Source organism: Lactuca serriola, chromosome 6 (genome assembly GCF_051521515.1).
Source record: "Lactuca serriola cultivar US96UC23 chromosome 6, Lser_US96UC23_V15, whole genome shotgun sequence".
NCBI lineage: Eukaryota > Viridiplantae > Streptophyta > Magnoliopsida > Asterales > Asteraceae > Lactuca > Lactuca serriola.
Window position 1 is genome coordinate 21,282,745 of NC_136413.1, and position 15,878 is coordinate 21,298,622.

The following is a 15,878-nucleotide window of genomic DNA, read 5'->3' on the forward strand; positions in this document are numbered from 1 at the left end:
GACATATTCACTTGGTGTCGACAATTGATTTATGATTCTGATTGAATATGTGTAATTTTTACTCTTTTTCTAGCCTTCTTAAAGAATCGAGACTTATTCTCTATAGGCAGCTCTTTTTCATTTGCAACTTTATTAAAAAAAAAAGCCCACCATGTGTTTGACAAAATGTCATCTCATATCATAACACTACTTTTTTCAATTTAGTGAGATAATTAGCTGTTAGTTGAAGATTTATGTAGATTCTAAGTATGGAGAAAGATATTAACAGTGTTTTTGTGCATGATTCCGACATTTATGATGTAATTCTGTCAGATTACTTCATTCTATTGTGTTTTTTTTGCTATGAGATACAACCGATTACATTAATTTTGTATAGTTAATGATGGAGCATTGAGTCTTGAGCGATGTATAAGTTTTTATGTATAATTTACAAGTTGTTATAATATAATTTACAAGTTGTTATAATAGAATTCCAGTCAGCTTCGGACTTCGGTCCGATGTAGTAGTTAGTATGTTTGATGCCTTCGTGGCTCAGACAGGGTTTATGTGTTTATGCTAGTTGATATGTTTATGCTATATTCAGTCAGCTTCGGACTTCGGTCCGATGTAGGGGACAAGGTCCCAGTCAGCTTCGGATTTCGGTCCGATGTCAGCTTCGGACTTCGGTTCGATGTAGGGGACAAGGTCCCAGTCAGCTTCGGACTTCGGTCCGATGTCAGCTTCGGACTTCGGTTCGATGTAGGGGACAAGGTCCCAGTCAGCTTCGGACTTCGGTTCGATGTAGGGGACAAGGTCCCAGTCAGCTTCGGACTTCGGTCCGATGTGGGGGGCAAGGCCCCAGTTAGTCCAGACTTCGGTCCGATGCAGTGGGCAAGGCCCAGTATGTGTTTTATATGTTATCGTGTGGTATGTGGTAGATTGGGGGAGCTCGCTAAGCTTCGTGCTTACGGTTTTCAGTTTTGGTTTCAGGTACTCGGTTTTCAAAAGAGGAGCTCGGGAAGATTGCAGAGCACACGCCATAGTCAATTAGCCTGGGAATGTTTGACTCTGATAATGATATTATGTTTTGAATTTAATACTCGAAAGTTATGTTTGACTTATGATACGTTTTTATAAATCTAGTTTTAGTAATGTTTTAAAAGAAATTTTTAGTCGTGATTTTTGGGTCGTTACAAGTTGGTATCAGAGCCTTGGTTTGAGGGATTCGGGCGCACTCTCGAGTGTGTCTGAACTCAAACTTAGGAAGTAGTATAGAGTTTTCAAAAGAAAAACCATAGTTACAAAAGGATTTTTAGAAAAGAAAACAATTGTAGAAAAAGTATAAAGAAAAGAGTTTTAGAAAAAGCAAAAAGAGTTTTGAAAAGAGAAAAGGGTGTGGTGCATGCAATCAGCCGAGCTCAAGTAAGTACTCCCAAATTACCCATACAAGTTTATGTTATCAGTTTCAGTTTCTGATTCAGTTTCAGTTTCAGCTTCAGTAGAACAGCATGCTAGAATAGGACCAAGGATCTAGGATGATGCCTTATGTGCCTGCTTTATGAGTTTTAGCTTGATAAGAATTGCATGCTAGTATTGAGTAGACAGTAGTAGGATAGCATGCGTAGGTTATGCCTGATAGTGTGAGCTTAGCATTGTATGCTAGTGCAGTTTCTTGTTATGAGAATAGTTTTGCATGAGTGTGCTTCCTTTATCCGAATGCTGCTTGCTTTGTGCTTTGTGGGACTCTGAGTGATGGGAGTTAGCCATTAGGTGAATACGTCACATCACATGTGATCAGGGTTGAATAATCTCAGAGTGTTGGGTTTGGCCCTACTGCGCAGCTCTCGTTTGAGTCTAACCGTTGTAGGGACGAGACTTTTACTCGAAGGATTATCTGAGCCTTATTGCATGTGATGGTATTCAAGTGGTGGCTAATTGGCATTACGAGGAGGCCTTCAGCAACTGAGGATTGGTTTGGGTGGAATCAGAAGTTCCCTAGGGCAAGCCTATGATGAGAGTAGCAGAGATCAGTAGTAGAGAAAAAGGGGATTTGGTGGAGTTGAGGTAACTCTTGAGGAAAGTATGGATAGATGTGGAAGGTAGTGGGGGCCCATACTACTGAAAGCAGAGGATCCGTACTCGATTCAAGAGGGGCCAAGGCAAAACCATGGAACTAGTAGAGTGTGTGAGAGATCCCTCAGCAGTAGTGTGTAAATTGATCAGGAATTGTTATATTTTTAGCATGGTGACATTGCGCGAGCTACCAGTTAGCAGTTCAGGCGTCGAGGAGGGATCTGGCTCAGGTTTTGGAGTCGGGCAGCTTAATGATCAGATGAGGGATTTCATTTCCGCAGAGATCATGCGCAACATCATCGATCATACTCCAGTAATTTTTGGTTCGGTTAGAGAGGCCATCATGGAGCTTATGGACAGCCGACTTAAGGCCTTAGGGGTCGGGGCAGTTTCAGGACAGTTTGGGGCTCATCTAGAGCCTGATTCTCATGGATCCCAGGGATCCATCAGGGAGGGGAGTCCCATTTTTAGCACTTGTCATCCGGGGTCGGGAGTGAGTGGTCCACCTTACCCCCAAGAGGGTTCCCTGCAGGATTGGATTGTTGCAGAGTTTCGCGGGCTCTCCAGGAAGAGTTACCGAACACCATTGGGCGTATCACCGATAGAGTGGTCGACGGGATTGAAAGGCGGACCTCAGCTGTCCAGGCAATGGGTGAAATGGTCACTATGACCCATGAACGGGAGATTGGCTCGGATAGTCAGCTTAGGAAGAGGAAGCGGTCTTCCGGTCTAGTTCGGCAAGATGGGCAGTCGGACACTGTCGTAGTTGGTGTCAGGGGCCCGCAGGGTCGAGATGGTTGCATGAGGGAGAAGGGAGCATGGGCTGGCGTGCGCAGCAAGTCTAAGTGTGGCAGATGCGGATGGAAGGGTCACAAACGTCAAGAATGCACAGTAGAAGTAGAGTTATGCCATCGTTGTCATCAGCCTGGCCATGTTAGGGTGAACTGCCCCGTTCAGCGGTTGGGACAGCCTCATTGTCATAGTAGGGTTCGAAAGTCAGAGGGATTTGAGGATCCTTCAGAGCAGGTTGCGGGTATGATTCTTTTCCTTCTATTTTATTATTCATGATATTATTGTTATGTTGCTGCATTGATGTCAATAAGCATATGTGTTGGGTATTATGTTACCTGCTTGTGTCGGAGATTTATGCCATCTGCATACCATGGGATTAGAATGGTGAATTGGAGGTCGTCCCCTCTAGATCAGGTTACTTCGGATACAGTAACTATAGCATGTATGTGTAAGATGCAGTAGTGCCTTACTACTTGCGGAAGGCGTTAGTCGGGTAATGATCAGTTATATTCTCCGTAGTGATAGTCCAGAGTTCCTAGTGGAGCAGCTAGCGGTCAGTAAAGAAATGGTTTGGGGATGTGCACCCCAAACGCAGGTTCTCGGGAGGTAGTCCCTAAAGCAAATGCAGTTAAGGATCGAAGGGAGCTCAGTCAGAAAGCAAGAAGGGTGCGGATCTGGTAAGAGTTAGTTGGAGCGCTGGCAAGGGTAAACGTCGGCGGGCAGCATGTCGCCCTTTTAATGGAAGGAAGGTTGGAAATCCTTTCGACCAGTGAGCAGTAAGGATCTAGCCGAATCCAAGTGGGGGATAACCTCCGAGTATGCAAGGATAAGAGCCACATGGACTCAGAAAGAGTGTGCGGCCTCTGAGAGGAAATGATAGTAGCACGGTGATCGATGGATCGAGAAGTTCAGAATTTGGAAGTTCGAGGACCTTCCCAGCAGTTAGTTCATGTAATCGAGATGGTTAGAAGCTGGTTGAGAATCCAGGATTGGAGGACCACCTGTAGAGGCTCAAGTGAGTCGGAATGAGGATTCGGAGAACGGTTAGCAAGAGATGTCTACGTATTAGTAGCCAGTGTCAACGTCAGCATGCAGGATTGTGTAGATTCAGGAGTTGGGAGTTTGGAAACTTCCCAACAATAGCTTCTTGTATCCAGATTAGTGGACGGTTGGTTTGGGAACCAAGCCGAAGAGTTCCTCGACGAAGCGCTGAGTATATCAAGGATATAAGATGTCGAGGATGATGCAGTATTCAAAGATTGAGGGCTGGTTTTGAGAAATCGGGATGAGGAATCACTAGCGGGACTAGGGATAGTCAGGATGTCCTCGAGATAGTAGTAGTAGTGTTGTAAGTCTGCGGGGGTAGCCGTAGCATTCACTAGCAGTCAGGTAGTAGTAGTGGTGTTGTAAGTCTGCGGGGGTAGCCGTAGCATTCACTAGTAGCCAGATAGTATTAGAGAGTTGTAAGTCCGCGAGCGTAGTCGCAGCCTTTATCAGATTGGTAGGTAGCATGAGCGCGTGTTGGACGCGGGAAAGCAGTAGTACCCACCAGTTCGAGTGCAGTAGTGAGGATATGGGAATCCACGGGTTAGATTTCGGATTTCCTAAATGGTTCAGTTATGGCTAAGTCATCAATTTTGGATATAGATCGTCACATCAGTTATGAGATCAGAGTAGCAGCGGACCGTTGGGGTTCGGGTATGTTAAGGGCTACCGTCAGTCTGGGAGCCATCATGATGTTAGTCGTGGAATTGATGATGTCAGGATGTGACGTATGGACCCGATCGGTTGGATCGGAAGATTGTTAGAGCCACGGTGACATGATAACTAGTGGAAACTAGTTCCAGAGAAAGATTTCGTTCAGAAGTCGTGGAAGCGACTAAGTGAGGGGTCCTTTGACTCCACAGTTGAGTTGGAACTCAGTGTTTCAGCTAGTTCAATGTTTCAGGCAACTCAGTGTTTCAATCAGTTCAGAGTTTCAGGCAGCTCAGTGTTTCAGTCAGTTCAGAGTTTCAGGCAGCTCGGTGTTTCAGTCAGTTCAGTATTTCAGGCCGTTCAGCGTTTCAGTCGGTTCAGCGTTTCAGGCAGTTTAAAGTTTCAGGCATGTTCAGTATTGCAGGCAGTTCAGTGTTTGGAAGGTTTCAGAGTTTTGGACAGTATTAGTATTTGTGTTGGAATGCAAGTGCTGACGATATAGTTGGTTGATTTGGAAATGGCAAGTCCCTCTCAGCAGGATCAGTCAAGCCTTCTGGAAAGTATAAGTGATCTGTAAGGATAGCTAGGCAGGCAGCTTTTCCTTCAGGATGGAAGACTCGAGTTAGTAGGAGTTGAGTAATCAGATGAGAGATAAGCAGGCTGGCTCCAGCAGCATCATTTCAGTATGGATGGCAGAATGGATAGAACAGTTATAGATAGTCGAAGTATCTTCAGGAGTCGTCGGGAACGACTAGGAGATGGTGTCGGAGTACAGTGACCGGTGGGAGTCCGGTAACTCAGATATTGACAGATTAGTTAGACCTGGGTAGTCTCAGTGCATCCGGTAGGCGGATGAGGGGCAACAGGATTTCAATCGGAGGAAGTAGCGTAGAGGAAATTATAGAAAAGAGAAGGATTTAGTATGTACCAACAGTAGTGACCGGCACTGTGAGTGGCTGGAGTGATGGACAAAAGGGTGTTAGTTTTTCCAGGCAGAGAGTTGGAGGCAGTTCGCAGAACAGTTGGCCATAGCAAACTTCGAGGACGAAGTTTAGTTTAAGTGGGGGAGAGTTGTAACACCCGAAATCAGAAAGGTCAAGAAAGGAAAGGAAAAACCCTAAGTTGAAGAGGGTTGACTCGTCGAGTCCAGGGAGAAACTTGGCGAGTCGGAGCGGGATCCGGATGTAAAGCAATTGACCGACTCGGCGAGTCGGCAAGTGGACTCGGCGAGTCAGGTCTGGGTTTGGAAACCCTAATTTCGGGGCTTGGTACCCTATTTAAGCATCTCATTCTCTTTCCTAGGGCTCAGTTGCGGCTCTATAGTCCAAAACCAGAAACCCTAAGCCTCCATTGTTGCTCATTCAAGTTTTCTTGCCATTTTGGGTGATTTGAAGGAAGAAGGAAGAAGGCACACATTGGGGATTCAAGAATTGGCAGTAGATCCAGAGTTTGTGAGGTCTTCCAGAGCATTTGAAGGTAATGAGTCGTTACCTTCCCTCTTTTGCATATAGATCAACCTTTATCATAGGATTTGGGGCTTTTAGGGCAAGTTCTTGAACCATTTCGAGTTAGAAGCCCAGATCTGAAGTTGCTACTTCAGATCTATGTGTATCTTGGCCTAGAGAATCATAAAACATCAGTCTATGGGTTGATTGTTGAGCCCCTTTGTCTCAACCCTAAGTTTATGGTGTATGGTGCCTAGATCTCCTTCTCTACACGTAAAGTTTGCAACTTTACTTGGGGAATAGGCTTGGGAAGGGTAGATCTGCAGTATGGAGTCCATGCATGACTCAAAAGTCCTCTGCATGTATGAAGATCTGAATAGACTCGGCGAGTCCTTCGAGTGGACTCGGCGAGTAGCTTGAAGATGAGGAGGAACTTGACGAGTGAGATGAACAGCTCGTTGAGTCGGATGAAGTTAAGCATGAACTCGGCGAGTTGGAAGAACAACTCGACGAGTTGGTTGAAGATTGCCTTGGACTCGGCGGGTCTATTAGTGGACTCGGCGAGTCAGGTCGCGAAACCTCAAACCCTTCGAGTTGAGACTCGAATCAGCGAGTCGGGTGGTGACTCAGTGAGTTGGACAGGACAGGACTTGGAACTAGTTGGACTCAGCGAGTCATAGAATGACTCAGCGAGTCGAGTCGCGAATAGAAAGACCCTGAGCTTATGAACTCGGCGAGTCATTAGGAGGACTCGACGAGTAGGGTTGACCTGGAAGGTTGACTTTGACCAGGATTTTGACTTTGACCAGAGTTGACTTAGTTGACTGTCAGACTAAGTGTTATATGTATATTGATAGCTCGGAAAGCTAGAGGAGCAGCGGTTCAGGGGATTGTCGAGTAGCAGCCAGAGGTTTATCAGCAGAGCTCAGCAGTTCAGGTGAGTTTCCCTTCAGTAGGAACGGGTCTAAGGCCACAATGTCGGCCCGTTTAGCTAGCAGTAGTTTTCGGACTTCGGTCCGATGTACGGGACGAAAGTCCCAGTCAGCTTCGGACTTCGGTTCGATGTAGTAGTTAGTATGTTTGATGCCTTCGTGGCTCAGACAGGGTTTATGTGTTTATGCTAGTTGATATGTTTATGCTATGTTCAGTCAGCTTCGGACTTCGGTCCGATGTAGGGGACAAGGTCCCAGTCAGCTTCGGATTTCGGTCCGATGTCAGCTTTGGACTTCGGTTCGATGTAGGGGACAAGGTCCCAGTCAGCTTCGGACTTCGGTCCGATGTCAGCTTCGGACTTCGGTCCGATGTCAGCTTCGGACTTCGGTTCGATGTAGGGAACAAGGTCCCAGTCAGCTTCGGACTTCGGTTCGATGTAGGGGACAAGGTCCCAGTCAGCTTCGGACTTCGGTCCGATGTAGGGGCAAGGCCCCAGTTAGTCCAGACTTCGGTCCGATGCAGTGGGCAAGGCCCAGTATGTGCTTTATATGTTATCGTGTGGTATGTGGTAGATTGGGGGAGCTCGCTAAGCTTCGTGCTTACGGTTTTCAGTTTTGGTTTCAGGTACTCGGTTTTCAAAAGAGGAGCTCGGGAAGATTGCAGAGCACACGCCATAGTCAGTTAGCCTGGGAATGTTTGACTCTGATAATGATATTATGTTTTGAATTTAATACTCGAAAGTTATGTTTGACTTATGATACGTTTTTATAAATCTAGTTTTAGTAATGTTTTAAAAGAAAATTTTTAGTCGTGATTTTTGGGTCGTTACATTTTCTCAGCGACACCTTCGTTCACGATAGTCCCGGTGTGATTTTTTTTCCCGGTCTTTGGCTAAACAGGTTTGGTCTCGGGCGGTTTTCTTTTGCTTTCGGTGTAGTGTGAATCGGTCCTAAACCCTAATACCCTATCTTATGTTTTTTTCGTTGAAATTCATAAATAGTTACGTGCCGTTTGTTTTTTAAAAAAACCAATTCAAACCATTTTCTGTTGCGCGGCGCAGCACACGCGCAACATTTTCCCTATTCCAGCAGTTTGTTTTTTGGAAGACTTCAAACTGCAAAATATCTGCACGTGTATTGTGTGGCGCAGCACTTGACTTACCTCTCCGAACCTCTTCAACTTTCACTTTTTTGAATTGTTTTTTTTAGAATTTTGGTATAAGTTATTTTTTTTAACTTTTATTTATGGATTTGATACAATTTCTTATTATAGTTTCCACAAAAAAAATTTAACTTAATTTTAAGAAAAAAAGAAAATGACATAAAAACCCTTAAGTTTTCACAAAAAATGTCGATTTTACCCTTGGACGTGTTTTAGGTCCAGTAAAGCCCGAAGTTTTGTTTAATTTGTTCATTTTTACCTTTGTAGCCAGTTTCTAGGTAACCTAATGCCAGTAAAGCCCTTGAATTTTCAAAAATGTTCGGATTTACCCTTAAGTTTTTCAAAAATGTTCGGATTTACCCTTACCTTGATTTTTTTTTTTTTTATTATTATTATTATTATTATTATTATTATTATTATTATTACTACTGCGTATTTTTAATACATTTTAATGTATAAAAATATTTTATACATACATTTTTAAATGTATACAAATATTTTTATTAATATAAATATAATTTTAAATATATATACTTGTATTTAGTATTTATATACATTTGAATTCCCATGTATTCCATTAAAACGTATTTATATATTAAAAAGGTATTTATTTGTATATAGTAGGTATAAATATATATTTATTTCATATAATAATATATTATATACATATAATGATATCAATATAAAATACATATTTATTTGGATTATATTGTATAAAAGATATATTTATATGTATTTGTACGTATTACTAACTATAAATATGTATTTATTTCATAACTATTTGCATAAGATAGTTTTTTATACAAATGAAGCACATATTTATATCTGTTAAATACAAATGAAAACGTATTTATGCATTTCCAAACATATTTATATGTATTAAATACAAATAAAAAGTGTATTTATACATTTAAAGACATATTTATACATTTAAAAATATTTTTATTTGTATTTAATAGATATAAATATGTATTTCCTCTATATAAAAACTATAGTATGCATATAATTATGAAATAAACTAAGCGAATGCCCGCGCGTTGCGTAGTGGGATAATTATGTAGTTTAATATGGTTATATATGATTGAATGTATTGTGAATAAGTCATACATAAAACTTGTATGCGATTAAATAGCATGTATATTTTTTGATTTACAAATTTTTTATCATAATAAATAATGAAAATTTTTTACTATTAGTTTAAAATTTTAAATGTAATTTTTATGTACACATTAGTATCTAATGTAATTAGTTGATGATTGATTGATTAGATATGGATTCTCATATGTGGTCGTCTATTTATGTTGAACCTCATAAAAATACATATTTAACGACTTTTGTTAGTTTTACTATTGAATAGAAAATGATGTCGTATTTTAAGTAAATATAAAAAATCTCATTCTCAATCTATTTTAAGATAATGACATATTTTAAGTTAATATAAAAAAATTATATTCTGGAACTAATGAAAAGAAAAAACGGAGCCAAAAATTTTAACTATAATAAAGTTGATTCCAATTAAAAAGTGTTCAATCGAAGATAATATCATTCAATAAACATCATAAGATATTACGTTATATTCAAATTACAGACATCATTTTTGTAAGAATCATTCAAAATATATGAGACTATAGGGTCTAATACAACAATGTAATAACCAAATGACTTTAACATATTTTAAATGAAATATTATTATAATATATTATCTATGCAACTAAATTTGTGCACAACATGTAGGATTCGTCTACTATATGGTGTTCTTCTAATATATTATATTATAGTATAAACATTATATTTGGAAAACCACTTTGAGTTATATTGTAGTTTATAACATTAAATTTGTGATGGGTTGTATTTGACACACATTTGTGTATTTATATGTATATTATATATTTAAAACAAATCTTATATAAACATCCAACCTAAATATTCATCTTCAAGTTTTCTTTCTTCGCCACGTAAACAAACTTTTGTTATAAAGCCAAAAATGGAATAAAAGACACTTAATTGTATGATCATGATATATTGTATTTTGATTGGGGTTTGTACAAAACATGCATGAACATATACTATTAATTTATCTCTTGTTTTGGGTAATTCGAATAAGATAGCTTCAAATCCAACGTATCAAACGGATTACCCATTTACTAAACTCTAAAACCCAAAAACTCAAACATGTTTTAGTACCATAGAAATGCATGAGGTTTTAGCAAATTATTATCTCATATGAATTACCATTGATTATGTGATTAATTATTAAGAAAGTGAAAAGGTTTTGGGGTTTCAAATGCATGAGGTTTTAGAAAATTATTGTGGGGGGGGGGGGGGGGGTTCAAATGCATGACAATCAAGGGAAAATGCAAGCTTTATAAGTATGTAAGATGTAAGATACATATTTATACTTGGTAATATGTACAAATACATCTAATTATATCTTTTATGTAATATAAACCATATAAATATGCATTTTTATATTTATATGTATATAATATATTTTTATATGAAATAAATATATATTTATACCTACTAAATACAAATAAATATATTTTTAACATATAAATACGTTACTACAGGAATACATGGAGTTTCAAATGTATATAAATACTAAATACAAGTATATATATATATATATATATATATATATATTTTTAAATATATTTATATTAGTAAAAATATTTTTAACATTTAAAAATGTATGTATAAAATATTTTTATACATTTAAAAATGTATTAAAAATTAATAATAATAATAATAATAATAATAATAATCAAAATAATCAAAATAAAAATCAATGTAAGGGTAAATCCGAACATTTTTGAAAAACTTAAGGGTAAATCCGAACATTTTTGAAAAATCAAAGGCTTTACTGGCATTAGGTAACCGGTAGGTTATCTGGAAACCGGCTATAAGGGTAAACATTAACAAATTAAACAAAACTTCGGGCTTTACTGGACTTAAAACACGTCTAGGGGTAAAACCGACATTTTTATGAAAACTTAAGGTCTTTTATGTCATTTCCCCTTAAAAAAATAATAACTTTAATTTTTTTTTTAATTTTTTTACCGTTTCTTTTAATAATATTTTCAGTTTCAATTTCATTTTTTTTAACGTGTGTACTTTTTTACGAACTTTGTAGACATCATTTGCAATTCTTTCTTAATTTTGTTTATTATTTTTTTTTATGTTTTTTAAAATTAGTTTTTTTCAAGAATAAAGTTATTAGTTTCTTTTATATTTTTGTAAGTTTTTTTTAAAAAGTTTTATATTTTTGTTTTTTTTACATGTTCTTTTTAGTACTGTTTCAATGTTTTAAGACTACAATTATTTAAATTTCGGTGTTGAAAACTATTTTCAGTTTATAAAATTTGTTTATTGAAATTTCAGTTTACTGCAGCATTCTGCATATGTTAAAAAACAAACATGCTTCTTATTATGGGTTGCAGCCGTTTGTTCCACCTCTTTTACTACAGAGGATTACAAAGGTGGTCCGCAGACCTCACGAATTTTCGCTTCGAAAAAACAAACAGCACCTTAGTGTTATATTATTCGGAACTTTGGATACACGCCCTTTAAAACAAAAAATATTTTTTAATTTCAATAATTTACTAATATAAAAAACTTCAAAATTGTTCATACTTATAAGTGGGTGTTTGGGATAGCTTTTCAAAAAAACTTTTTAGCTTTTTAGTTTTTCAAGAAGCTAATAAGCTAAAAAAAATGTTTGTATATTTAAAAAATGTTTTTTTAAAATAGTTTTTTTTATATGAAAAAGTAAAGCTTTCAAAAAGCTGAAAAATCTTAGCTTTTTAACTATTTTACTTCTGAAAAAAGCAGTTTTTCTCATCCAAACACTTTAAAATCAGCTTTCCTAAAAGTAATAAGCTAATAAGCACTTTTCTTAAAAATCTCTTTTGAGATTAAAAAAAAAAGCTAATCCAAGCATACCCTAAGTTACATAACTTGTAAAACATAAAATATTCGTAAAGTTCAATATTTCGTTAATATGAATGTTATGATACATATTTCCCCATAGTCGGCATTATGCCTCTCACGATTCATTAAATACCCCGATCAGAGTACAATGGGCTTAATATAGAATTGGGTTGTGTCACACCCCCAAACCGGAGCGGCGGAAACGTCCGGGGGTGGATGACTTCATGTTAATTATCACAACACATGCATCATAGTAATCAAAGTACAACAACCATTGCATTAATAAAGTATAAGTTTTACATATGTGTTCAATCATTGTATATTGACACCAAAATCCAATATTTTTCTAACATAATTGAATGTAGTTTTAATACCATAAACCGCTATGTGTAAGTGTTGTTGTACTATGAAATAGTGTAACATAGTTTTAGTTCACAATAAAACCATAAGAAGACTGATTTTTGTATTGTTTATATTTTCCAAGTTCTGTAATTGTACTCTTTGAAAACCCTGTAAATGTGAGTGTGCCTGGCTCCACCAGCTGTAATTGTAATTTGTAATGTAATATTGTAGATTGTATTATTGTAAAACCGGTACTTTCTATTCATACTCTTTTGTTTAATTATTCATACAGTAAACATATTGTTTAATATCTTTTTTGTGAGTTATTATAACCATACTAAGACTAGTTGGCCTGATATAACGCTTTATGGGCCTTAGAACTATAACATCCCAAAATTCATTCCATGAGGTCTTATGTAACATCCCAAAATTCATGACCAAAAATTTCATTTTAATTACGTAATTATAAAAGCCAGTAGTCTATAAACATCAATAGTTTCATAATCAAAATCAATATTCAAAACATGTCATTACAAAACAACATCATAGTACAACTCCTAAAGATCTCATGTGCGGAAAATCATAGTGTGATGCGTTGTGATCATGTTGGCTTCTCTCCTTTTGAAGAATAAGTACCTGAAACCAAAACTGAAAACGTAAGCACGAAGCTTAGTGAGTTCCCTCTATCATACCACATAAGAACATACTGCCAGGCATATCTGGGTGCCCGGCCTACCCTATCAGGCATATCTGGGTGCCCGACCTACCCTGTCAAGCATATTTGGGTGCTCAACCTATCCTGTCAGGCATATATGGGTTCCCGACCTACCCTCCGTTGTATTTCAACCGGTTACAGGGTTTATTTCTCCCCTACCACTACCACATAATAACATAGCAGAAACATATTGTGAGGCATATATGGGTGCCCGACCTACCCTCCCGTGTATTCCAACCAGTTATGGGGTCTATTTCACTCCTACCACTATCACATAATAACATAACATAAACATATTGCCTGGTATATATGGGTTTCCGACCTACCCTCTGGTGTATTCCAATCGGTTACGGGGTCTATTTCACTCCTACCACTACCACATAATTGTTGGATTAGTGTCTAAGTCCATAACTATTTTGGTATGTACTTGACCCGATGGTGCATGGTCCTTTTGGGTTGCCTTCACCAAAGCAACTTGATAGGATGAATTATGGAGAGAAAGGATTAAATATGATTTATTAATATATTATGGGAATAATATATTAAAGGAGAAATCATATTGTTTAATTAATATTAGTCAATAATTAATTGGTAATTAGTTTTGTGACTAAAAGAGATTAATTAAACTTAAGGGACTGGAATTGTAATTATAAGATAATTGCAATTTGGGCCATGGATTGCCTTATATCATAAGGTGGACGAATTCTATGGGGGAAGCCCATATGAAATCGTCCTAGGCCTTATGGAAAGGGCTCCATGGGTTGCTTAGGGCTTAAGCAACTAAATTAGGGTTTCCTTGTTAGATAACCCTAATTGCCTCACTATATATAGATCCCTTAAGGACCAAAAACGTGGCTAAGCTTCTTGCTAGGGTTTTCACACAGTTTTGGTAGCCTCCATCCTCTCTCCTCTTCGTCCTCTTGCTTATGGTGTTTGTGAACCATTAGAGGAGTGACACTTGTGGCTCTAAGCCTTCCAAAGTCAAATACAAGGAGATTTGGGATTGTTATTACTACATAACAATCAAGGTAATATATTAAACCCATTCTTATATTAATATGATTACTTGTATGCTAGAATTAGGGTTTATAGTCTTGGATAACTTGCATGTACAATACAGAAACCTAGATCCAAGCATTAGGGTTTGTATGAGCACATAGGATGTCTTATGACCAAAACCCATCAGTGGTATCAGAGCCTAGACTGGTTTCTATTGTATTGATGCTTGATATGGTTGAAAAATTCGATTTTTTGGTTTCTGGAGGCTGGACTCGCCGAGTCCATAGCTGAACTCGCCGAGTCCATGCAGACTCGACGAGTCCAAGCTTGACTCGACGAGTCAACTCGTCAGATGGAGCATATATCGGGATGTTTTGCTGTTTTTGCTTTGGATAGTTACCTTATCATATTAGATCAATATAAATCCGATTTTATGATATATTTGACTATATTCTTGATCTAATTGAAGATATTTATCAATTAATAAAATATTTGTTTCCTTATGTGATAATTGATTAATTATTTTGATTAAATTGATAAATTATTTTGCAAGAAATCATTAAATAAATCAAATATGGATAATTATGTGATTAAATGTTAATTTTAGATTATTTGTTATTTGATCCTTGTGTTATGAAATGTTTCATATTTTCCCTTTTAGGTTTTATAGTTTAAATTTGAACCCAAAAGTTTTGTTGTTTTGAAATTTAAATAGTTAAAACCCTAATGTTTTGAAAAAGGTTTCAAAACTTGCCCTCAAGTTTTGGAATTTAAATTTTGATTAATAGTTTAATTTTGATGTATATTTAAATTCTAAACCCTAATGTTTTGAAATGTTTCAAAACTTGCCCTCAAGTTTTGGAATTTAAAAGCTGATTAAAAGTTTAATTAGGAATGTTAAATTCTAAAACCCTAGTATTGTTTTGAAAAAGTTCAAATCACACCCTTATGGCTTTATTAATTAATTAAGGTGTATAATTAAAAGAGGTTTAATAAATCCATAAAAGTTTTGGTTTACAATTTAATTGAATTAAAAGTATAATTGTTAAATTTAACCACCTAGTATTTTAAAAGTGTAAAATACACCCTATACTATATATAACATTAAAAGTCTAACATTATATATATATATATATATATATATATATATATATATATATATATATATATATATATATATGTATGTATGAGTAAAAGTCAGTCTTACCGTTAGTAGGCCTCATTCACGAAGCTGGTCTATAAGGGGTGTTTAAGGAAATTGCCTATAAAATGGCGATTGAATGGATATCCACTCTTACCCACCGCACTCTTGACTAGTGGAGGGTCGTTAGCCGAACGGGTAGGATAGGACGAAACCTTCCATTATAAGTATAATGAATTATTAAAGTAACTAAATGTTTTCATAAAATTCCAGATCTTAGTTACTTAGGCAAAAGTGAATTGATGCAATTCCATGAAATTACACTTTGTGCCCTTGCAAAGACGTTAGTGGAGCGTGTGTGGTTTACCGGCACACTAAATGGTTCTAAGCAAAGGTAGCAAAGGGTGACTCAATGTTTGTCATAGTTCGGTGGAGCGTGTGTGGTTTACCGGCACATCGAATAGGTGATTGTAACATGTGAGGGCACCATGTAAGTTTGCATGGTTATTCATACCCGCTTTGTGATCCTCGGCATCCCAGTCACAAACTAGAGGGACATATCAAGATTTAAACATGCCATTGAAATGTTCAATGAATCTCAAAGGATCTAGGAATTTTCATAGATTTAAAACTTAAATTTCTTTTTCGTTTTTCATGGTGGAAATTAGTGAAT